The sequence below is a fragment of the Danio rerio genome, chromosome 12, assembly GCF_052040795.2.
Source record: "Danio rerio strain M-AB ecotype USA chromosome 12, GRCz13ab, whole genome shotgun sequence".
Lineage (NCBI taxonomy): Eukaryota > Metazoa > Chordata > Actinopteri > Cypriniformes > Danionidae > Danio > Danio rerio.
The window spans coordinates 51,865,568-51,892,500 of NC_141032.1; the positions used below are offsets into that span (position 1 = coordinate 51,865,568).

General features: G+C 34.7%; 1 long non-coding RNA gene across 6 annotated transcripts in view; it reads right to left on the reverse strand.

Annotated features, from left to right (window-relative positions):
- The window catches only part of LOC147834604 (uncharacterized), a 70,096-nt gene that overhangs the window by 2,375 nt on the left and 40,788 nt on the right, over positions 1 to 26,933 (reverse strand). The window contains exons 1-4 of one of the 6 annotated variants that reach the window (XR_015504803.1): positions 3,423 to 3,471; positions 1,425 to 1,473; positions 1,273 to 1,338; positions 657 to 856 (exon numbers count right to left, since the gene is read on the reverse strand). This is a non-coding gene — a long non-coding RNA (uncharacterized LOC147834604). Of the gene's footprint in view, positions 1 to 656; positions 857 to 904; positions 1,056 to 1,231; positions 1,339 to 1,424; positions 1,474 to 3,422; positions 3,472 to 4,073; positions 4,246 to 17,064; positions 17,582 to 26,933 lie in introns of those variants that run through there. The other 5 variants (XR_015504799.2, XR_015504801.2, XR_015504800.2 and 2 more) reach the window with 5 other exon arrangements.

Sequence of the window (26,933 nt, forward strand, 5' to 3'; positions counted from 1 at the left end):
ATAATCCAGACTCATGATCATATTGCGATATCGATGCTTAAACAATATATCTTGCAGCCCTATCTATATATCTATATATATATATATATATATATATATATATAATTATAATATATTTCTGCAGAAAACTATCATAATTTTAGCTTTTGTGTAGTTCATTTGCAGTTTAAAATCTCTTTTAAATCTAATTTAACACCTTTTTAATCAAAAAGGATACATTATACTACTTTTAAACATTAATTCTCACATGTTTTTGAGTATTATTTACAATGACGTAATCAAATGTGCTATAATTATTAGAAGGAAAAAAATATATATTATTTAATACATAATTATTTAATATTAGAAATGTATATTTGTCTATATTTTTTAATTACGTTACTTTAGCTTAGTTTGTTTGTTTTAAACCAGATTTAACAATGTTTAATGTATTACAAATGATCATGAAAGCATTTTGGGGCTGTTTGCTTCAGTGCATGAGGGTTAAATATCTTCATTTGTCTTCCAAAGATGAGGATTTGTCTGAGTCTGAATCAGTCCTAAAGTTGAGTAAATGATGACTGTATTATTAATACAAATGTCAACACACACACACCGTTTATAAGCCTCACATGTGCATTTCTCCTGCTTTCTGCTGTTAATAATCAAGGATTTACCTGCAGGTGTCCTCCAGCTTCTGTCCACTTCTTCAGTCATTCCAGCGCTTGAATTATTAATATTATTTGGAGGACCAGAAGCGACCGACTCCAGCGAAAAGTGGCCCTAAAATCATGCAGACAGCGCATGGAGAATGGCTGAGGAGTGGCTTTAGCTCGGGAGTTTGATTCCATCAGCAGATCAATGTCTTAAGCTGTACCTGTGAATTAACATTTACATTTAATTATGATGTACAAAAGGCTGTATATAAAATGTACATGAGTTTATTTTGTATTTTCACAGAATAAATATGAATGTATTAGTGTTGGTAACTCGTGTTTTTGCTGCTTTTATTGAATATTTTGACGTTCCTGCAAGAGTGAAGAATCTTCATCCATGGCATGGGCTGGTGTAAGATTCTGTCAACATGATAAACTAAAAACATCACGGTTTCACAGTATTGTGCTTCTATAAAATGTTCTATTTTTAATGTCTGGGTAAAAACACAACTGCTTTCCCCCCATTACAAACTATATTTTTAATTTTAAGAAACATTTATAATGATTTGGAACAGTAACCTAACCCTAACCCTAACCTGGAACACAATCAGGCTACATATTGAAAAGAAATCATCACCCTCTGCTGTCTTCATTATGGTCAAGCACAGATTTCTTTACATCTTGAGAAGGTCTCTTTGAAGATCTGTGGATATACAGTACGGTAAAGCCACTGCACTGTTGCTGTATAGGTGATTTATTTTTCAGATGTTTGCAGCATCATGAGCTGACCAGTAGATGTTGATGTGGAGGCTTGTTTTCTGCTGGACATACTGGTGCCCTAAAAATGAAATAAAATAACCCGTAAAATAAAACTTACATATACAGTTTAACAGATGTTTTACACAGTTTTAAAACCTTGATTTTTCCGAACGTTGAAACTGGTTATTAAGGGAAAGTTGGTTTTATATTCACACATTTGATCATTTTTGAACAGCGACACGCTCCTATAATGTTTGCAGCTATATTGCATATTGGGTCAGAAATAGCATGCAAACATGACTTCAAGACAGCATCAGCACTATATAACTGACTGTGAACACTGGTGGGCTTCGAGAGTCGTTGGCTGCTGATCTGATTTCTCCATTTAGCATTTGAAAAGAAAACTTTTCTGGAACGATATTAAGGAGAATTTATGAACGTGCAGCTTCACCCCGATAAAACGACTATAATCCCATGCCTGCATGCGAGACATTCAAATCTACAGGTGAAGATGTAAATTCTGCATTGAGAAAGTGCACCAAGAAACTAAGAAAATAAGTATGCACTAAGAAAATAAATATTTAATGATGTATTTAAAACAATAGTATATTTAAAAATTGGGGAAAAAGAGGAAATGAACGATTAATAGAGCACATGTTTAACTGATTAGCATTTCAAGATGTATTTTTTTTAATAATACATGTAAATAAAATGTACATGAGTTTATTTTGTATTTGCATAGAATAAATATGTATTAGTGTTATATACATTCATATTTAATTGATTAAAACTTCAAGATGTATTTTAAAATAATACATGTATAAATTCAGATAAAAAAAAACTAACAAACAAATAATTAAAACATACTATAAATTAAAAGTAGATTTAAAACTCTAAATAAATGAACAAATTAATGAATATTTAAAATAGCCTACTTGAGGAATTAAAATTAAAAATGCTTGTGAGTCAAGAATCTTGTCATAAAAGTCATAAAAGTGGAAAAGTTTTAACTTCTAAACATAAAAACAGAAAACAATTTAATAAATTTAAATGACAAAAAACAAGCAAACCTGGAGTGAATGTAAGAGACAAATTATGAGCGAAAAATAATATATTATTGTAAATATTAAATAATATACTGATACATTAAATAACAGCAAATAATTAAAAATATATATATTTTTTTTTGCTATTTAATGGAAAAATTATATATATTTATGTAAACAGGGATGTAGAGTTAACAAAAACCCACAATACTTGATATTTTCAATTCAGAAATTGAGGTCAAGTTAGATTTATATTCACACATTCAGACTTGCTCCTTGATAATACAGTATATCTGCAGAAAAGTATTATCTGCATATTCTAAATAGTGAAATCATATGATCAGCCAATGACTGTCAAAGTAAACTTTTAAACTTGTTTACAGTCAATTAAATAGTGCTAATGTTGTTTTGAAGTCAGACTTACCAACTCAGACTGAATATTACCATGGTAAACTATACAGTGGGGAGCAAACCACAAGTTATCCCTGAACAAATGTGTCAATATAAAACCAACTTTCCCTCTATAAAAGATGACCCCCTAAAAAGTTTCAAATAAAGTTTTAAAAAACTGCTATATATATATATATATATATATATATATATATATATATATATATATATATATATATATATATATATATATATATGGCAGTTTTCCAACATTAGACCAATGTTTTCAAGTGTTGTGACTAAAATAAGTACATTCAGTATTCCAGCAATCCAGCAAACATGTAAATATTGTTATCGTGTTGTCTAAAGTGTAATTTAAGAACATGGCGATTGACTTAGTTTATCCAACTGTGATTTTACTATTTAATATCATATAAATGAGATATTGTACATCATTAAATGGCGATACACAGCCCAGTTAACTCCACTTATATATAAAGCTTGCTCAAGGTGATATAACACCACACGTCTTTTGCTTGCAACTTTTAATGCTTAATTCATCGCGTTTAGTAGCTTTAGAGCTCACACTTACACTCGCTGTGTTGTTGAGCTGCTTCTGTCCCTCAGAGACTCCGACTGGCAAACAGGTGAATAGCGTTAGCGGTTTATTTATACTTCCGGTAAAGTGGACTATACCAACTATAGAATACACTATGGGGGAGGGCAGATTAACCAGTGTTAATTTAGAAAGGAGTTCATTTACTATATAAAATTAACATTTGTTGTCTTTAATATGCACCTTAATTATTGTAGTTTAATTGGTTAATTTGCTTGTTTCTCCCCATGTTATGCAAGTTAATAGTTAGGGTCGCCTTAATTAGTTTTTGTTGTTTTTATTTATCTTTTTATGTCACTGCACCTTGATAAAGTTAATGAGGTTGGCTATTATTACATTTATAAAAAGTAAAACTAAATGAAGTTGCATTAATCTGTGAATAATTGTCACACTCTATATATGCATCAATACAGATGCACAGTTTACTGAATGAATGAAAGAATTAATTTTCTTCTCGGCTTAGCCCCTTTATTAATTTGTGGTCACCACAGCGGAATGAACCACCAACTAATCTAGAATAAGTTTTATGCAGCCAATACCCTTCCAACCGCAACCCATCAGTGGGAAACACCCATACACACTCATTCACACACACACACACATACAATATGCCCAATTTTAGCTTACTCAATTCACCTGTACCACATGTGTTTAGACTGTGGGGGAAACCAGAGCACCCGGAGGAAACCCACACCATCACGGCGAGAACATGCAAACTCCACACAGAAACACCAACGGACCCAGCCGGGACTCGAACCAGCGACCTTCTTGCTGTAATGTGATTGGGCTACCATATCACCTGAATAAGTTAATTTAAAATTAAATAAAACTAATACAAATATATAATCATATACACACATTTCTAAACATAAATGCATTGTGTGGATTATTCCTGTGATACAAAGCTTTTTCAGGATTAAATAAAAATTAAATAAATAATATAGAGAATATTAAAATATAACCATGACACACACACACACACAAGCACACAAGCACACGCACACACACACACACACGCACACACACACACACACAAAAGCACACACAGCTTATATATTGTTAAAAAATGATGAGAATATGATCGTGTCTCTCTCCTGTTTCTGTATTTCTCTTGAATCTGCTGAAGATCCTGAGACTGAAGGAGAAGCGGTGCAGGAGTTCAGCACGCTGAGATCTGCTGTTCATCTGTTCAGTGTCAGCATCACTTCATCTCATCACAGCAGATCCTCAAACTAAAGTCTCTCACTGAACATCAGCCTGATGCAGAACATGCTGCTCTTACAGTGCTTTATAAGTCCAAAGCGACCCGGTGCTGAACTCCTGCAGGTGCTGAGATAATGTCTGAGAGTCCAGCACATGCAGACTTACTCCAGCGAAACTAACCCTCATCAAAACAAATCAACATCCTAACAGGGAACTCCTCAGAACATCCCGTAATGTTCCCTTAAGGTTGTGTAAATGTTAGCATATAACATTCATTAAAATCATCTTTTTGCAACGTTGATAGAAAAACATTGGTGAGCTGTTATTAATGAATGTTTTCATAAAGCTGTAGAAAATGGGGGGATTGACCCCCTAATTAATGCTTCACCCCCTCCCCTGAAGGACGTCTTAAATCACCATTTATTAGAGAGAAATAGTTTTCTCTGATCTGCATATTAAATAATAATATTATTAATAAATTAATAAATCATATAAATATACATCTGACCACCCCTATAATGGTTCATACCATCATAAATGTATCCAGTAATCACGCCAATCAGATATGTGAGAAATGATGAATTCAACAGTCTGAAACTGGCAGATCGTTCATGATGTTCACAACACACTCTTCTTAAAAAATGGGTGCTTGTACCTATACACTACCTGACAGAAGTCTTGTGGCTTATCCAAGATTTAGGAACACAGATACTAACTGCTCTTCTAGTTGGTGATTTGGTGTCAGAAGTGTCTCTATGAAAGGTGAAGGCCTCTAGATTCTGCTGATTTGAGCTCAATAAATCTGATCATGTCTTGATGTTGAAGATTGTGTCTGACTCCATCATGAGCTTGGAGGACTGCATCCATACATCTCTGACATGACTCACATCACTGATTAATAAAGTCATCTGGAATGAAGAAGAAAGCTTCAGCAGGATCCCAGAGTTCATCAAGAGTCTTTGTGTTCATCTTCAACACCTCCTCCTTCATCAGCTCAATAATGTTGATGTCTGGTGACTGGGCTGGCCAATCCTGGAGCAGCTTGACCTTCAGGAGCTTTGATGTGGAGGCTGAAGTATGAGCAGGAGCGCTATCCTGCTGGAGAATTGTCCCTCTCCTGTGGTTTGTAATGTAATGGGCAGCACAGATGTCTTGATACCTCAGGCTGTTGATGTTGCAGATCTCTCGCACGCCCCCATACTGAATGACCCCAAACCATGATGTCTCCTTCACCAAACTTGACTGATTTCTGTGAGAGTCTTGGTCCATGCTGGTTCCAGTAGGTCTTCTGCAGTATTGGTGATGATTGATGCAGATCAGCAGATGATCCAGCAGAGAAATCCACCTTCTGACACTTTCACACATCATCAACTAGAAGACCAGATACTATCTGCTGCTCTGACAGCTGAGATCCAACACAAGACTTCTGTCAGGGAGTGTTTATAGCCTAAAAGTAAGGTCAAATTAGCTGCATGGTTTGCTTAGTTTGATAACCTCTGAAAGAGCTAATTAGAGGATAGGTCAGAACAGACCATTTCAATGTGGTGAAGTCACTGGCCCATGAACATTTCCGGCGTGTTCTCAAACTATTTCATAACTGTAACGAGATAATTCAATCATAACTTAATGTTAAAACAGCTATCATAACATATTTATCAACATGTGGCGATGTTAAACAGGAAATACGTTGGGACCAAAATATTCCATATACTAAATATCCTTCGAAACACTGAACCTAAAGATGTTTCATTAATAAGTTAGATGTAATTTAAATAAATACATACATTTGATTTGCAGACTGAAGACTATATTACACACACTAATGTCACTAATAAAGCTGATCTTGGAATGTAGCGACTGACCAATCAGAATGGAGTATTCCTGACGGCCGTGTAATAATCAGCATAACCCCGGCTGGATGTGCATTATCCTGAATATTAGGTGTGCTCAGTCATACAGTGTTTTACCCTGCAGAGTTCAGGGAGTGTGTGTGTCAGATCATACACACACACACACCTGTGCAGGTATATGTGGGACTGACGGGTTTCATTAGCGCAGGCCTGGGAACAGTTATTACGCTGATAAAAGCGGATCAGAGCGGAGGAAATTGAATTCTGGAGGACATCAGTCGAGTGTCTCTGGATGAACGTCAGAGATATTTCTGCAATCTGGATCCAGGAGGACGAGATAAGAGACCCGCTGAACATCCAGAGAAAATGCCGACACACACACACACGCACGCACGCACACACACACACACACACACACACACACCGATGGTTTACTGCTGTTCAGATCACTGAGCAGCAGCTCGGCTGGGGATTAATAACTCAGTAATCACAACCTTTTTCTTTTTGTCTTGTTTTGTTTTTGTTTCTATTTGGATTATCTAAAAATTCTGAAATCAGTCAGCATTTTCTAGACAAGCGCTAAATATAGTGTTGTTTTCAGAAATTATGAGCCAAAATAAAGTGAGTTTTTCCTTAAAACAAGCTAAATAATTGACTGGGGTGTATAAGTGTGTGTGTGTGTGTGTGTGTGTGTGTGTGTGTGTGTGTGTGTGAACGAGTGTGTATGGGTGTTTTCCAGTACTGGTTTGCATATGTTGGAATAGTTGGCGGTTCATTCCACTGTGGCCACCTCTGAAATAGAGACTAAGCTGACGGAAAATGAATGAATGAGTAAATAAGTGACAGAACATTAACCAAGATCAAAATAACACACTCCTGCTGCAGATTCAGCTGTGACTTGAACACAGTAAACCCCGTCTGTTGATCATGGGTAATTGATCTGTGTGTTGTTGTTAGATTATGGTGTAATAATGCAGTGATTCTTTACTGTAATAATCACCATTGCTCTGCTAAAGCACTACATGTAAATGATGTCAGAGGAGTTGAGTAATGGCAGTAATTAGAGAATCTCTCTGGCAGTAAATTGAGTGTAAATGAGGATGATTGGCTCGTTATCTTCATTAGCAGTGCAGTAATGTGGTATTAGTAACTGCACCGCTGTGATTCTCTCCATCAGCATCACTCTGACAGATCAAAACACTGCAGGAACACTGAAGAACAAACTCAGACCACAGAAGACGGCTGGAGTACTGCGCAAGACTCATACAAAAGATGATGCCTAATGACGATAATAAGAGCATTAGCTTTAATATTAATATATGCCGGCCACTTTATTAGGGACCCCTTTTGCCTTCAGATCTGCCTTAACCCCTGGTGTTGTAGATTCAGCAAGCTACTGTAAATATTCCTCAGAGATTTTGCTCCATATTGTCATGATAGCATCACACAGTTGCTGCAGATTTGTCGGCTGCACATCCATGATGCCAATCTCCCGTTCCACCACATCCCAAAGCTGCTCTATTGGATTGAGCTCTGGTGACTGTGGAGGCCATTTGAGTACAGTGAACTCATTGTCATGTTCAAGACACCAGTCTGAGATGATTGAGCTTTATGACATGCTGCGTTATCCTGCTGGAAGTAGCCATCAGAAGATGGAGACACTGTGCTCATAAAGGGATGGACATGGTCAGCAGCAATACTCAGGTAGGCTGTGGCGTTGATGCTCAATTGGTACTAATGGACCCAAAGAAAATCTCCCCCACACCATTACACCACCACCACCAGCCTGAACCACTGATACAAGGCAGGATGATCCATGCTTTCATGTTGTTGAGGCCAAATTGTGAGCCGAGCATCCGAATGTGTGAGCAGAAATGGAGACTCATCAGAGCAGCAACGTTTCTCCAATCTTCTATTGTCCAGTTTTGGTGAGTCTGTGTGAATTGTAGCCTCAGTTTCCTGTTCTTAGCTGACAGGAGCGGCACCCGGTGTGCTCTTCTGCTGCTGTAGCCCATCCGCCTCAAGGTTGGCCGTGTTGTGTGTTCAGAGATGCTCTTCTGCAGAGCTCGGTTGTAACGAGTGCTTATTTGAGTTACTGTTGCCTTTCTATCAGCTGGAACCAGTCTGGCCATTCTCCTCTGACCTCTGGCCTCATCAACAAGGCATTTGCGCCCACAGAACTGCCGCTCACTGGATATTTCCTCTGTGTCGGAGCATTCGGAGAGTTCACTGACCTCGTCTCTATGGGCTGCCAGTAATCTGTGTCTCCTCCGCTTGTCTCTGTAAACTTCTCTGAAATTTCTCCAAGCCACATGAACAATGCAGGGATGTCCGAGAGGAACTGTGCCAGTGGAACAAACCCGTGAGGAAACCTCCATGAGCATCAGCTTCTGTTTCTGTTTACTGCTGCCACCTTAGTTACTGCCTAGCAACCCCACAGCACATCAAAACAAGCTGACAATTCATAATATTTCAACTTTACTCAAACTTATTCATAATATCTGGACTTTTTGTTCTTAAATTTCAATTTTATTTTCACAGTTTTGACTATTCTTAATATTTTGAATTTATTATTTATAATTAGCGGAGAAATTAAAATGGTCGTGCCCAACTGAGTCTGGTTCTCTCGAGGTTTTTTTTCTTCACTCCCATCAGGTGAAGTTTTTTTTCCCTCTCCGCTGTCGCCACTGCCTCGCATGGTTCAGGATTGGTAGAGCTACGCATCGATGAATTTGCTCTTCAGTGTTTGAACTCTCAGTAATGATTAAATCACACTGAACTGAGCTAAACTGAACTGAACTGAACTTAAACACTAAAACCTGAACCACACTGTTCCAGTTACTGAACCACACTGTTCCAGTTACTATGACCATTTATGTGAAGCTGCTTTGACACAATCTACATTGTAAAAGCGCTATACAAATAAAGCTGAATTGAATTGAATTGAATTATAAGCTATTCTATTCCATATTTTCATTCATTTTCTTGTCGGCTTAGTCCCTTTATTAATCCGGGGTCGCCACAGTCAAATGAGCCGCCAACTTATCCAGCAAGTTTTTATGCAGCGGATGCCCTTCCAGCCGCAACCCATTTCTGGGAAACATCCACACACATATTCACACACACACTCATACACTACGGACAATTTAGCCTACCCAATTCACCTGTACCGCATGTGTTTGGACTGTTGGGGAAACCAGAGCACCCAGAGGAAACCCACGCAGAAACACCAACTGAGCCGAGGTTCGAACCAGCATCCCAGCAACCTTCTTTCTGTGAGGCGACAGCACTACCTACTGTGCCACTGCCTCGCCCTATTCAATATATATATATATATATATATATATATATATATATATATATATATATATATATATATATATATATATATATATATATATATATATATATATATATAATTTTTAAATAATGCTTATTTTCACAAAAAATGTTAATTATATTCTCAAATTTTAACTTAATTCTTACAATTCTGCAATATTTCTGAAATCTATTTTATTCAGAAAAGTTGATGTTTTCTCATAATTTCTAATTTATTTGTAATATTTTGACTTTATTTTCACAGTTTTGACCATTCAAAATATTTTAACTTTGTTCTCAAAATTTTCGGCTTTTATTATTGTTAAATATTTTGCTCTCAAAAAAACTTGTCAAATTTGGATTTTGTTCTCACAATTTAAACTTTCTCAGAATATCAACTTTTCTGAAATAATTATTTTCAAATAATATTTTGCAAACAATGTTTACCATATTCATAATATTTCAACCTTATTCTAACATTTCTGACTATATTTGTAATATTTCAATTTTATTCTCAAAAAATTCAACTATATTCTCACAATTTTGACATTTTTGAGTTAATATTTTTTTGTACATTTTTTTTTATTAATATTTACAATCATTTGATTTATATTTGAAATATCAGACAGGAGAATAACAAAAAGATTCCTCTGGCTCTCTCTGCTCTCCATTCAACTCATCTTCATTTCTCTGGTGCATCACAGTGTTCTGCAGATTGTTTCACAGCAGCTGAACACAGAAGTTCTAGTACAGTCCAGTGTTCAGAGCTGAAGTTCAGTTCAGTTCAGATCAGTTCAGTTCAGTTCAGATCAGTTCAGTGTGCTTTAATCTTCACTGCTGAAAGTCCAAACACTGAAGAGCAAATCCATCCATGCTCTGCAGGTAGAGGCCTGTCTGATCAGCTCCACATGTGATTCTGTTGTTTTTCCTAGCCAGTCGACACTGAACAGCTGATCAGACAGAAAAACAGCTTCATAATGAGCCTGCACAGACACACAGGCTGCGTCTCCTCAAACACACACTCCAACACAAATACACACTCGCACACAACACACACTCAAACAAAAACACACACTCAAACACACACTAATGAGGAAACTGCAGACACCTCTAGAGACTGACTTCTGATCAGCTTTAATGGACACACACACACACACACACACACGCATATATATATAAAGATCAGTGATAACTAAAAATATATATGTTTAAAAGTTCTACATTAATGATATTTAATAACATATTCCAATATTTTGTATTGAAAATTTCATGTTTATTTCTACAGGAAGCTGTTTGTGAGTTTTACTGTACTTTGACTATATTGTGAATTACTTTTAATCATAATTGTTTTAATTGTATTAGTAAATTGAATTCTATTAATAAATAAATTTATTTAATGATTGATTATTTATTTATTTATTTACTACCAACAATGCTTTTCTTACTAAGAGTTGTGCTGTTTGTATAATTTTAGTCTATTAGTTTATTTATTTATTTGTTAGTTTATTAATTAATTAATCTATTTATTTATTTAGGTAATTATTATTTTAAAGTATATTATTATTATCTAATCTTGTTATTCATCTTAGTACAAAAAAGTACTTTAATGTGATTTATTGTGTTATTTTAAATTTATTATTATTATTATTAATTATTATTAATTATTTATTACTATTTTATTATTATAATAATAATTATTATTAATTATTACTATTATTATTATTATTAGTTGTAGTAATATTATTAATTATTATAATTGTTTAATAATAATAATAATAATTATTATTATTATTATTATTATTATTATTATTATTATTATTATTTGTAGTATTATTATTATTTATCATCATTATTTTTAATTATTATTATTAATTATTACTATTATTATTATTAGTTGTAGTAATATTATTTATTACTATTATTATTACTAATTATTATTATTATTAATTATTGCTAGTATTATTATTAGTTTTAGTATTATTATTATTTATCATTATTATTATTTATTATTATAATTAATTATTATTAATTATAATTATTAAAAATAAGTCGATTTTTTCAGCATTTCTTTGATGAACACAAACTTCAGAAGAACATCTTTTGTGCCATTATAATTGTCTTTATCATCAGTTTAAAGCATCCTAAACAAAAGTATTAACTTCTACAATTTCTTATGAATAATATTAATCTTCATCATCATCATGATCATTAATGCGCAGCAGCAGTTAGTTACTCTGAGAGTGCTGGTTCAGTTTCATTAGTCCTGCTCCTCGTTAGACTAATTGAGCTGTGTTTCTCTGAAGGCTAATAGCGGCTGATGAGCAGTTCTCTCCCGGGTGCTGCGTTGCATCTTCAGACGCAGCAAAAACACAGGTTTGGGCGTCAGCAGAGTGTTTATTAGCACCGGCCCAATAAACCACAGGAGCATCAGACTGTCCAAAACACTTCTGCACGCTTTACTGCATTCAAAACAGCAGCACGCCGGAAAATAAAGCAGATCCCGGAGCTTCGTTAGGATGGCAAAATCAACGTTTGCTCATGATATTCTGCACTGATCAAATCCACTGTAACAGATGCAGCATTTGATTTTAATAATAGATCAAGTATAGGATAATGCACATCCAGCCGGTGTTTATTACAGAATAAAGAGTATCAGCAGAAATAACCACCGGCTGCATGTACATTATGATGATTATTACACAGAACAACATCATGAAAGACATGAAGATTGTAACATGATGTGTGGAGCACTGTCAAGAAGATCAGTTCATCAGCAGTTTCTGTGTTTGCTGTGTTTTTGGTTTATATCCGGTTGTGAACTGCATTATGGGATGTTGATCTCTGCTTTGTCCACTTCTGATGTTGCAGATTCAACTCTACGGTTTAATGCAGTGACTTTTACTGACATTTTAGTAATTTAAAATTAAAATAATATAATAAAAAATAATATTTAGAGAAATAAGTGTGTAAAATAAGAGAAAATGTGCTGCAGTTTATTAGAGGGTTTCTGAAGCGTGATATACAACACCAACACACACAATACAGCACTGCACACTATTACACATGTGCAGAACACACACTTATTACAACTCATGGTTGAAAGTTGTTTTTAAGAAAAATAAAGATTCTATGATGACGTTCACAAGCAGAAATAAACGAGGAAAAACAAAACATGAAGCTCAAAATATGGACAACTGCTGATTTATGGATATTTTACACTGTAAACTCATTTCTTTATTCATTTTCATTATATTATTCCGTATAATAATCAGTCTTATAGAATAACATATCTTGGACAGTTGGACAGTGATTGGCCAATCCGAATCAAGTATTCCAGATTATTTAGATTATGTCTCATGCGACTACTCAATTTTACTTTTTTAAAATCTTATTTGGAGTGAAGTTTATTGAACGATTATTTTTTTGGAGGGAAATTTTATTAAATGTGGATTTTTGTAGGGAAATTTACAGAATGTTGATTTTTGAACACACCTGCCCAAACGAACGGCACCAAGAGGGAAAACAAACTCTAGTGCCATTCAATTGAACTAAATAAGGCAGGTGTGAAAGCACCCTAAGATTCACTTTCAGAGAGAATCCGCTATAATAATCATGATGATAATTCACACAGTAATAGCTGATCTGGCTCCATCAGGGCTTCATCTCTCCTGGGCCTCATTATCTGTGTGCGTTTATTTTTACCAGGAACACACACACACACACACACACACACACACACACACACATACACACACTCACACACACACACACACACACACACACACACTGCTATGATAATTACTGCTAATTAAAAGCTTTCCAGCTCTAACATGTGTTTCTAAATTTTAAACAATCCTGCAGCTGTGTGTGTGGGGGGGGGGGGGGGGCAGTGTGTGTGTATACTGTATGTGTGTGTGCATTTGTGTGTGTGTGAGATCATTGTTTTAAGTTTATTGAATTATGTGATTAATAAATGTTAATTAAAGCATCATATTATTGCTGTCTTATGTTTTTATTTGGAGAAATATTTGTGCTCTTTTGCATGTACAGTACATTTTCTACAACTGTTTAGGTTCAATTTATACTCATTTATTTATTTATAACTATAAATAGTAAAAAGAGCATACAAATAACAAATAAATATAAATAAATAAACAATAACAAATAAATATAAATAAATAAACAATAATAAATGAATAAAATAATAAATAACAAATAAATAAATAAAATAATAAATAATAAATAAATAAATAAATATATAAATAATAAATAATAAAATAATAATAAATAATAAAAGAATAATAAATAAACCAATGAATGCATGAATAATAAATAAATAAATAATAATAATAATAATAATAATAAATAATAATAATAATAATAATAATAATAATAATGAATAAATAAAGAATAATAAATAAACGAATGAATGCATGAATAATAAATAAACAAATAAATAATAATAATAAATAATAATAATAATAATAATAATAATAATGAATAAATAAAGAATAATAAATAAATAAATAAATGAACAAATGAATAAATAAACTAATTCATTCATTCATTCATTCATTAAAAAATAAATAAATAAATAAATAAATAATTAAACGAATAAATGACTGAATGAATGAATAATAAATAAATAAATAAATAGTTTCTTAAAGCTGCACTGAGATTTACAGTACATCTTCTCAGTATTTAGTTTCCATTGTCAGCTGATGTTTTGGATCTATATACTGTATTTATACCTGGATTATTCCTGCAGAGAGCACACAACACTTCCCTAAATGGATAAACATGGCCAAAATCTCTCTCTGATCTCACACTCCAGACTCATGCATATTCATGAGGAAACAGCAGGCCTTCCTGTCCAACACAACATCATTTTTCAGAGAAAGGACACCCAGCCGATGGTAAAATATGAGCTTTATCAGAGTGTGAGCTGCGTCTGAGGATATTAAAGCTCTGGACAGAGATCATCCATCAGTCTGACCCCATCCTGACCCTCCGTCACAATAACAACACAAGTGTAAACCGCACAATACATCACACACACATCACTCACAACACACACCAAACCCTCTCTGAGGAGGAGCATACACACAACTGCAACACCACGTGCTGGAAAACACACAAAACACAGGGCTGAGGCATGCGCTCACATCCTGGAGGGAAATTTACAGAATGAGGATTTTTGGAGGGAAATTTACGGAATGTTGTTTTTTTTGGAGGGAAATTTAAAGAACGCTTCATTTTGGAGGGAAATGTACAGAGTGCTGTTTTGGAGGGAAATTTATTGAATGTTGATTTTATAAGGAAATTTAGAGAATGCTGAAATTTGGAGGGAAATTTATTGAATGTGGATTTTTGGAGGGAAATTTAGAGAATGCTTAATTTTGGAGGAAATTTTACAGAATGCTGTTTTGGAGGGAAATTTATGGAATGTTGATTTTTGGAAGGACATTTATTTAATGTTAATTTTTGGAGGGAAATTTGTTGAATGTTGATTTTTTGGAGGGAAATTTACAGAGTGCTGTTTTGGAGGGAAATATATTAAATGTAGATTTTTGCAGAGAAATTTAAGGAATGCTTAATTTTGGAGGGAGATTTATTGAATGTGGATTTTTTGGAGGGAAATTTAGAGAATGTTGATTTTTGGAGGAAAATTTACAGAATGCTGTTTTGGAAGGAAATTTATTAAATGTAGATTATTGGAGGGAAATTTATCGAATGTTGATTTTTGGAAGGACATTTATTGAATGTTGCCTTTGGAGGGAAATTTAGAGAATGCTGATTTTGAAGGGAAATTTACAGAGCGCTGTTTTGGAGGGAAATTTATTAAATGTGGATTTTTGGAGGGAAATTTATCGAATGTTGATTTTGGAGGGAATGCTTGAGGGAATTTAGAGAGTGCTGATTTTTGGAGGGAAATTTAACAAATGTTGATTTTTTTGGGAGGGAAATTAACAAAATGTGTTTGAGGGAAATTCATTAAATGTTGATTTTTAGAGGGAAATTTACAGAATCTATAAAATGCTAAAGCTTTTGGGGAAAAACCTACAGAATGCTGACATTTGAGGGAAAAATCTGCATAATTCTGAACTTGGATGAAAATATCAACAGAATGCAAAATCTGAAAAGAAAAATCCATGATCAGAATGCTGAATTTGGAGGAAAGAAAAATCAACAGAATATTGAAATTGGAGGAAAAATGTATAAGACACGTAATGTAAATGCTTTCAGATTGCATTGGGTTATTTATTTTGACAGGGAGGCTCTGCTGAAACTAGAGAGAACTGTACAGAACTGTAACAGCTGTCTTCAACACTGTTGGAGGGAAAATGTTGAATTGTATAAAACAAATATTGGCCGCTCAAAGCTTAACAAGATGTGATAAATGAGTAAATGAATGCAGAAGAGCGGAGAAACGTGTTACAATAATGAATAGGAGCAAAATCCTGATGAGAAATGCACTGAAACTGTGTGTGTGTGTGTGAGTGTGTGTGTGTGTGTGTGTGTGTGTGTGTGTGTGTGTGTGGACTTGAGTTATTTTCTCTTATCTGACTGTCGCAGTTCGAGATGATAAATGTCCTGCACTGCCTGCCAGACCTCCTCTTAACCCACGGCCCCAGCATACACACACACACACACGTACACCGTAAATCAGCTTTCTCCTGGAAAGCTGGACAGATGAATGAGGCGTTTGAAACGACAGGCTCATCGCACACACACACACAAACGCACAAGCGCACACACACACACACACAGAGCCACTGAAGAGTCACAGCCAAAGTCAAACACACACAAACACACACACACACACACACACACAAACACACACACACACACACACACACACACACACACACACACACACACACACACACACACACACACACACACACAAACACACACACACACAAACACACACACACACACACACACACACACACACACACACACACACACACACAAACACACACACACACACACACACACATTATTACACACACTAAAATGTATCTAAACATTCATAATTATTTATTTTTTAATTTTAATTTAATTTCTAATCACTGATGTCTTTCCTCTTCATCATGATGACAGCACATAATATTAGACTATTCTTCAAGACACTAGTGTTCAGCTTACAGTGACATGTAAAGGCTGCACTAGGGTAATTAGGCAAGTCATTGTATAACAGTGATCTAATATTGTTGAAGGGGTGAATAATATTGAGCTTAAAATGACTTTAAAACAATTAAAATCTGCTTTTATTCTAGCCAAAATAAAACAAACAAAACTTTCTCCAGAAGAAAAAATATTATCAGACACACTGTGAACAACTCCTGAATCTGTTCAACATCATTCAGGAAATATTTGAAGGAGAGTAAACATTGCACAGGAGGGCTATATGTAAATATGTCAGTATTCAATATGTATTCAACTGTATGTAAATATGTATATGCATGAATATGAACACATAATTAATTATATACTCCTCCAGTATACTCCAGTGTTTCTCAGGTCTTCTTCTGTCTCTCCTTCATCAGTCAAAAGCTGCGTTTAGTCTTCTCTCCCTCCGTCTGTGATGTGAATGAGGAATATTACAGCACACACTCTCCAGCGTCAGTGTTTATAGGCTTAAACTCATCCAGGAGTGCAGCTTCTGTCTTCTTTTACTTATTCCTACGTCAATTCTGACTTCTCTCTGCTATGAAACTTCCTCCAGACCGTCTTCATATTAAAATCACAGCAGATGAGCTGCGAAATATGACAAACAGCGCGATAAATGGGATTTAATACTCCTTCCCAAAAATTACAAAGTGGCTCAGAAATGTGCTGATGTGTGAAATATGGGATTGGAGAAATAAACACAGAACTCAGGCGAAGATATTTAGACGAAAAATGGCAATTCTGTCTCATTTAGTTTCAAGACGAGAAGATTTCCATTCATCTTCAAAATGTAAACAGAGATTCCCTATATACATATATGAGGAGTGTATTCTGTCCCTCCATTGTAACTCTATTTGACATCAATTTAACTGGTGTAAATAAAAACAGATGCTATTTCACTGTAATTTTTTCCAAAAAAATACAATTTAAAATTAAATGTAAGTTTTTATTGCAAAAATATTGCTATAAATGCAAAAAGATTATCTCCAGCTGTGTACAGGGTGGGCCATTTATATGGATACACCTCAATAAAATGGGAATGGTTGGTGATATTAATGTCCTGTGTGTGCCATATGTGAGGGCGCTTGTAAATAACTCATGAAAAAAATTAAGTTACGTTAAAGCCAAGCACACCATTGTTTTTCTTGACAAATTCCCAATAAGTGTGATGTGTCACATGACCCTCTTTCTATTGAAGTAAAATAAAAGTTGGATCCAAGATGGCTGACTTCAAAATGGCCACCATGGTCACCACCCATCATGAAAAGTTTGCCCCCTCACATCTACTAATGTGCCACAAACAGAACGTCAATATCACCGAGCAATCCCATTTTACCAAAGTGTAATCACATTAATGGCCCCCCTGTAGATAACATTATTAAGTCTTCTGAAGACTTCATATGATGACAGAAAAAACATCATTAATTAGTAATAACGGCAATATTAAATATGAATAAATTAGTAACTGTTTTAATTATTACACAAAAATATTAATGTCATAATAAAAACAACCCAAACCTAAATAATAAAAACAGATTTTTAGTAAATAGATATTTTTGCAGAAACTATTGCTTTATATACACATGTCATGTTTACCAGTGAACAAACCACCAGATGTCGCTGGTAAACACTCACTCATGAAACTACAAATCTGCCAGTTAATGGACTTCAACTTCATACATGCTCTTCACCCACACACCTGCTTTCTCATTTAGCTTGATTTACATTCACACCTGAGGACTTTCAGAGACTGATTAACACACACTATTTAAGCCACTCATTCACTCCTTCAGTTTGCCGAGTCTTGTTCACTGTAAAGTAACATTACAACGCGTTTTCCTTGTCTTGTTTTCCTGTGTTTTGAACCTAGCCTTGTTTATTTAGTTATCCTTGTCTGCCGCCTGCCTTTCGACCTCTTGATTGTTAAACTGACTACGATTCTGGATTGTCCTCACATACCTGTTTGCTCCCGTATTGACCACTGCTTGCCTGACTGTGAATAAACCTGCATATTGGATCCTACCTTCTGTTGTGGTGTTACTCCCTGGCCTTACAACACAACAACACACTAAATCACTTACAGTATTGCAACAACTTCACAACAACACACTAAAATACTTGCAACATTGTAACAACTGCACAAAACTTTGTATCACTGTAACAACTCCATTACAAAACACCCACACACACCCTAACAACAGCACACCAACACACACATATATCATAACACCCTGGCAACTCCATAGCAACACACTAAACACTTACAAAATAACAATGACACAACAACTAGGGGTATATGATAAACCACTCACAACATCCTAGCAACTTCACAACAACACACTATACACTCGCAACTTCACAGCAAAAAAAAAACTGATGCTATTTAAATGTACATTACAGTTTTTATAGCAAATATATAATAAAAACATAAAGATCATCTCTTTAATAAAATTAAGAGACATTTATTATATATAAGATTATTGCTAGTTTAAGTCTTCTGAAGATCATATGATGACAGAAAAAACTAAAAATTAATTAATAATAATGACATAAAAATAATAAATAACATATTATTTTATTTTTACATATTAATATTAATGTAGTAATTAAAAAGGCCCAAAAATAAATAATAAAAACATACATCTTTAATAATATATATATATATATATATATATATATATATATATAGCAGAAACTATTGCTTTATATTAGCCAAACCCATCCTCTCTTTGTTTTAACTGAAGGCTATAAGCAAACTCTACTATATTTTCTCTCTCGGAGTACTTAAATATTAATGGTATACTTGTTGTACTTAGATAAAAAGCACTTTATAATCGCTCCATGATTAATAATGCCAGCAGAAAGACCATCATAAGTCTGATCTCCACTTCAATTAGGAGAATAAATGGCAGCATTAAGCCCGTCAGCATGACCTTGAGTTCATGAAAAAACACTGCACTGAGGAAATAAAGCAGATTACAGTAGCAGATTAATGCTAATGTATGATGTATTATTTTACACCATTACAGCATTCGCTTCAACACTGAGAATAACCTTACTGCAATACATATGTCCTTTAAATCAAATGACAAACGTTTTTTTTTTTTTTTTTTTGTAAATATGCACTGGAAAATATGCTTCAGAATTCTTCAAGATGTGATTTTGTTTAAATAGTATGACATAAAAATAATAATAACATGAAAATAACAAAATAACAGAACAACTATATAAAGAAAAAAAAATGTAAATATTAATATAACACATGATAAAATAATGTTAATATATTTTACAACAACATAAACATTATAAATAAATTGAAAATGATATCAAAGAGATAAAAAGTTGAAAAAGAGCAAATAAAAATGACAAATTAATAAAAATAATGAAAATAACAAACAAAAAGCAAAAACTTTATAAAATTAAACAGAATATAAATAAACAATATACAATTTTAATTTCAATATATTTTAGTAAAAATATCTAAAAAATCATATTTAAAAATGTAAATATATATATATATACATACATACATTTTAAATAAAATGCTAAATGATTTTATTAATATTCATTATTAATACAAATTATTAAATAAAAATAATAAAAATAATTTAAATAAATAAAAATAAAACAAAAAAGCTAAGACAAAAGTACAAACAAAAGGAAAGAAGTAAATGCTAATAAATAATAAATGAAGCTGAACTCAATAGAGCAGTGTGAGTGTGTGTCTGCGGGTTCAGTCGTCTGGGGTTCAGTCTTTCTCTTCACCACACAATCAATAGTAAACGGCAGCGTGTTGTTAAATGACAGGCTTTGGTCCTTCGCTGCACGGGTCTCTCTCTAATGCTCATTTCCTGATATTTGCTGATGTCAGATTGAGTGCAGAGATGCTCCAGCGTGACCTTCTGCTGTTCAGACACTGATCTACATCTTCTTCTTCTGCGTTTGTCTTGATTAACACACAACTGTGGCCAAACAATCAATGACCTTCCAGTGTGTTTGACTATTTGTCAAGGCTTACAGGCTCTGTCTTTGTGTTTCTCTCAACACAACACTGAGCTTACACACAAACTTCATCTCACTAGGACACTTCAAATCTCAAAACACCAGACAAGCATAGTGATTGTGTGCTTTAGTCTGATGTGTCTGACGAGTTTTACAAGAAGACAAGAGAAATACACAACGACACACTAAAACACTCATTAAACACTAACAACTGCACAACAACACAATATAACACTCATAAAACACTAACAACTGCACAACAACACACTAAAACACTCATTAAACACTAACAACTGCACAACAACACAATAAAACACTCATTAAACACTAACAACTGCACAACAACACAATAAAACACTCATTAAACACTAACAACTGCACAACAACATACACTAAAACACTCATTAAACACTAACAACTGCACAAAAACACAATAAAACACTCATTAAACACTAACAACTGCACAACAACACAATAAAACACTCATTAAACACTAACAACTGCACAACAACACAATAAAACACTCATTAAACACTAACAACTGCACAACAACATACACTAAAACACTCATTAAACACTAACAACTGCACAAAAACACAATAAAACACTCATTAAACACTAACAACTGCACAACAACACAATAAAACACTCATTAAACACTAACAACTGCACAACAACACAATAAAACACTCATTAAACACTAACAACTGCACAACAACATACACTAAAACACTCATTAAACACTAACAACTGCACAAAAACACAATCAAACACTCATTTAACACTAACAACTGCACAAAAACACAATAAAACACTCATTAAACACTAACAACTGCACAACAACACATTAAAACACTCATTAAACACTAACAACTGCACAACAACATACACTAAAACACTCATTAAACACTAACAACTGCACAAAAACACAATAAAACACTCATTTAACACTAAAAACTGCACAACAACACACACTAAAACACTCATTAAACACTAACAACTGCACAAAAACACAATAAAACACTCATTAAACACTAACAACTGCACAAAAACACAATAAAACACTCATTAAACACTAACAACTGCACAACAACACAATAAAACACTCATTAAACACTAAAAACTGCACAACAACAAACTAAAACACTCATTAAACACTAACAACTGCACAGCAACACAATAAAACACTCATTAAACACTAACAACTGCACAACAACACAATAAAACACTCATTAAACACTAACAACTGCACAACAACACAATAAAACACTCATTAAACACTAACAACTGCACAATGACACACTAAAACACTAATTAAACACTAACAACTGCACAACGACAAACTAAAACATTCATTAAGCACTAACAACTGCACAACGACACAATAAAACACTCATTAAACACTAACAACTGCACAACAACACAACAAAACACTCATTAAACACTAACAACTGCACAAAAACACACTAAAACACTCATTAAACACTAACAACTGCACAACGATACACTAAAACACTCATTAAACACTAACAACTGCACAACAACACAACAAAACACTCATTAAACACTAACAACTGCACAACGATACACTAAAACACTCATTAAACACTAACAACTGCACAACAACACAACAAAACACTCATTAAACACTAACAACTGCACAAAAACACACTAAAACACTCATTAAACACTAACAACTGCATAACAACACAATGAAACACTCATTAAACACTAGCAACTGCACAACAACACAATGAAACACTCATTAAACACTAACAACTGCACAACAACACAATGAAACACTCATTAAACACTAACAACTGCACAACAACACAATGAAACACTCATTAAACACTAACAACTGCACAACAACACAATGAAACACTCATTAAACACTAACAACTGCACAACAACACAATAAAACACTCATTAAACACTAACAACTGCACAACAACACAATGAAACACTCATTAAACACTAGCAACTGCACAACAACACAATAAAACACTCATTAAACACTAACAACTGCACAACAACACAATAAAACACTCATTAAACACTAACAACTGCACAACAACACAATGAAACACTCATTAAACACTAGCAACTGCACAACGACACAATAAAACACTCATTAAACACTAACAACTGCACAACGACACAATAAAACACTCATTAAACACTAACAACTGCACAACAACACAATAAAACACTCATTAAACACTAACAACTGCACAACAACACACTAAAACACTCATTAAACACTAACAACTGCACAACAACACAATGAAACACTCATTAAACACTAACAACTGCACAACAACATACACTAAAACACTCATTAAACACTAACAACTGCACAACAACACAATGAAACACTCATTAAACACTAGCAACTGCACAACAACACATTAAAACACTAGCAATAACAACACACTGAAACACTTGCTACATTGTAACAACTGCACAACAACACACCTAATACTTGCAACATTGCAACAACTGCATAGCAACACACTAAAACACTAGCAACTTTGTAACAACTTTACAACAAAACAGCAACACACTAAAACAATTGCAACACCCTAGCAACTGCACAGCAACACACTAAAATGCTTCCAGCATCGTAGTGACAGACTAAAACACTCGCAAGACCCTTGCAACCACACAGCAACACTATCTAACTATCTAACATCCTAGAATCTGCATACACACACAGTAAAGCAACACACAACAATCAGAGTCCCGGTGACAACATAGCAACAGACAAGCAGCAGAATAAATATGGTTCAGCATGTGGTGTGTGCCCGTGTGTGTTTGTGCGCACATGTTCGTCACCTGTGTGCACTGTGGGAGCCTGGTCTCTCAGCACAGGTGTGCTTACACAGCTCTAATTAATATAATTAAGCTCGTTTAGCAGCACAACTGCTTAATTAAGATGATTAAGCTCATTTAGAGCATGCTGTTATCACTTCCTTTTTCCAGCCAAACACACACGCCAGACATGCACTGATCCCAGAGCAGATGTGTAATGCATCTCAAAAACACACGAGGACATTATTAAACACAAAAACATGTTGTTGAGCTCTGCAGAGTGTTTGTCGGGCTATTAGAACTACTGAAGGATCCATTATAGTAAAACACCCAGGCAACCTAGGTGACACAGTTCAAAAACTCCCGTTATTCTGCAGCTAAAGTGAAGGTTTCATCACTGACAGCCATGCAGAAGAGGGCATGTGTTTTGATTAAATCCATTTGAACATTAATATAAGACTCACATTTTTATTTGTACCGACCAGAGTTTACAAAACACAAGTGGTTCATTAATGAGGGATCACACGGGGGTGTGTGAGTCAAAAACAACAACAACTAACTAATTATAAACAACTTTAATTAAAGATGAATAAAAAGGCATTCACTATTAAGATAATTACATTATAAATCATTCACCTTTTATTTATTAGGTTTTATATTATGTATTTTGTTCATTTGTTTTAATTTCCCACATTTAATATAATGTACATTTCACATTTTGTCTGCCAGATATATGTCGAGAGCTGCGAGTGCATCTGCAAACGTGTTGTATATCATTATTTTCACTTTTTAGAATGGTTGAGGTGTTGTTTTCACGCACAAACATCTTAAAACATTAGTAGAATCAATCCCCTGGGAAGCAATTTCACAACAAATAATTGACTTTCTTTCTGAAAATTTATTTTGCTTATAACAAAGATAAATAAGAACAGCCTGTGGGGTTCAGGAAGAGGAGAAATGAAAATGTTTTAAGCGTTTTCTATTAATTTCCTCAATCCAATATTAAAGTAAAATAACACACTTAAATATGATATGACATTCGATTGTGTTCCGATTTGTTGTTTAGCTCGTTATTAAACTTCTTAAACCTGTAACAGAGTTGACCATAACAGGGATGACACACTGTTAACTCATTCATTCATTTTCCTTCAGCTTAGTCCTTTATTTATCAAGGGTTGCCACAGCGGAATGAACTGCCAACTATTCCAGCATATGTTTTAAACAGCGGATGCCCTCCCAGCTGAAACCCAGTATCCATACACACTCAGTCACACACACTCATATACACTAAGGCCAGTACAGTTCATTAATTTGGACGTTGGGGGAAACCGAAGCACACGTTATTTTACTTACGTAAAACAGAGTAGTTGGCAGTTCATTCCACAGTGGCGACCCTTTAAAAAAAATAACAGACTAAGCTGAAAGAAAATGAATGAATGACTATACACACATTGATGCATATCATAACATATTGAAAACATCATTTTGACTATGAGCATGCGGTGTGTGCGGTGTGATGTCAGTATTGAGCACAGATTGAGCTGCTCTGTCACACACCGCTGTGCTGTTTCTCTGGATGGTCCGGGACTCTGCATTAGTCCACACTGACCTCACTAATTGCTCATCAGCATAAATAACGAGTCAATGAGCTGAACTCACAGCAGCTCATAAATCAAACAGTTCAGCCTGTTCCCGGTTCAGTGGGAAATTAATCACTGTCTCTATTAATGATGCTCCCACACACACACACACACACACACACACACACACACACACACACACACACACACATGCACACACACACAGAGAAAGAAAGAGAGAGAGAGGCCTATTAATGATGCTGCTGTGCGGAGAAGACAGAAGCTGTAAATCAGCGCTGATAAGACACACACACACACACACACACTGACCTGAGATCTGCTCTACACTACACACACAAACACACACAACACAATGCACATAGTCTCTAAACTGCACTCTAATGCTTACTCTCAGCCTGGATTTTCTCTCTAACACTACATATATTATCTATATGTACAATAACAGAGGATATTTAGAAATTATAGCATAAAATAAATAAATAAATGTACAGACTTTACACTGTTGTTCAAATGTCTGGTTTCATAAGTCATCTAATGCTTTTTAATGACACACGTGTATTTTATGAAATTTAATTGAATCTAATAGAATTTAATTTAATAAATATTGTGTTCAACATGTAGTTGTTTCTTTTTTTACCAAATTCATTCAAACACATAACATTCGTTCATTTTCCTTCAGCTTAGTTTCTATTTCAGAGGTAGGTATCCACAGCGGAATGAACCACCAACTATTCCAGCATATGTCTTACACAGCGGATGTCATTCCAGTCGCAACCCAGTACTAAGAAACACCCATACACACTCACACACACACACACACACACACACACACACTGATACACTGCGGCCAGTTTAGTTGATCAGTTCCCCTATAGCGCATGTGTTTGGACTGTAACCGGAGCACCCGGAAAAAGCCCATGCCAACAGGGGGAGAACATGCAAACTCCACACAAAAACATCAACTAACCCAGCCGGGGCTCAAACCAGAGACCTTCTTGCTGTTCTAAATAAAAACACATAAACAGCATATAAAAAGTAGTTTCCCACAGGAAATCAATAGAGTAATAATCAGTCATTTGTTCAGTCCGTGATTTCCCACCAGCTCCAACACTCCGCTTATCATTTATTGTGTTTCACAGACGATGAAGAGCAGGTTTGGCTCAACGTGAGCAATAATAGAATAACTTTCATGTGAACAACTGCTTTAGTAATAAAGAGGAAGTTACCAGAAGAAAACAGGACTCATCTTGAAGATGTCATGACTCAGAGCTCCTCATGCGGGCGCTGTAGAGCAGGCGTGCAGTTATTATTCAGGACAGCAGCGCTCATGAGTTATGGTGAGTGTCTGTGAGTCGAGCTCTGGCCGCGGGACTCAGAGATTAATGCTGTGTGTCGCCACAAACCCTGATCATTTGGGTCACATTGCGAGAAGAAAAATGAGTCCTGCTGCAGACGATCAGGAGCTGCACACTGCTGGCTGAAGGTTAAACTGTGGGATAGTGTGAAATGAAGAGAGTGAGCTC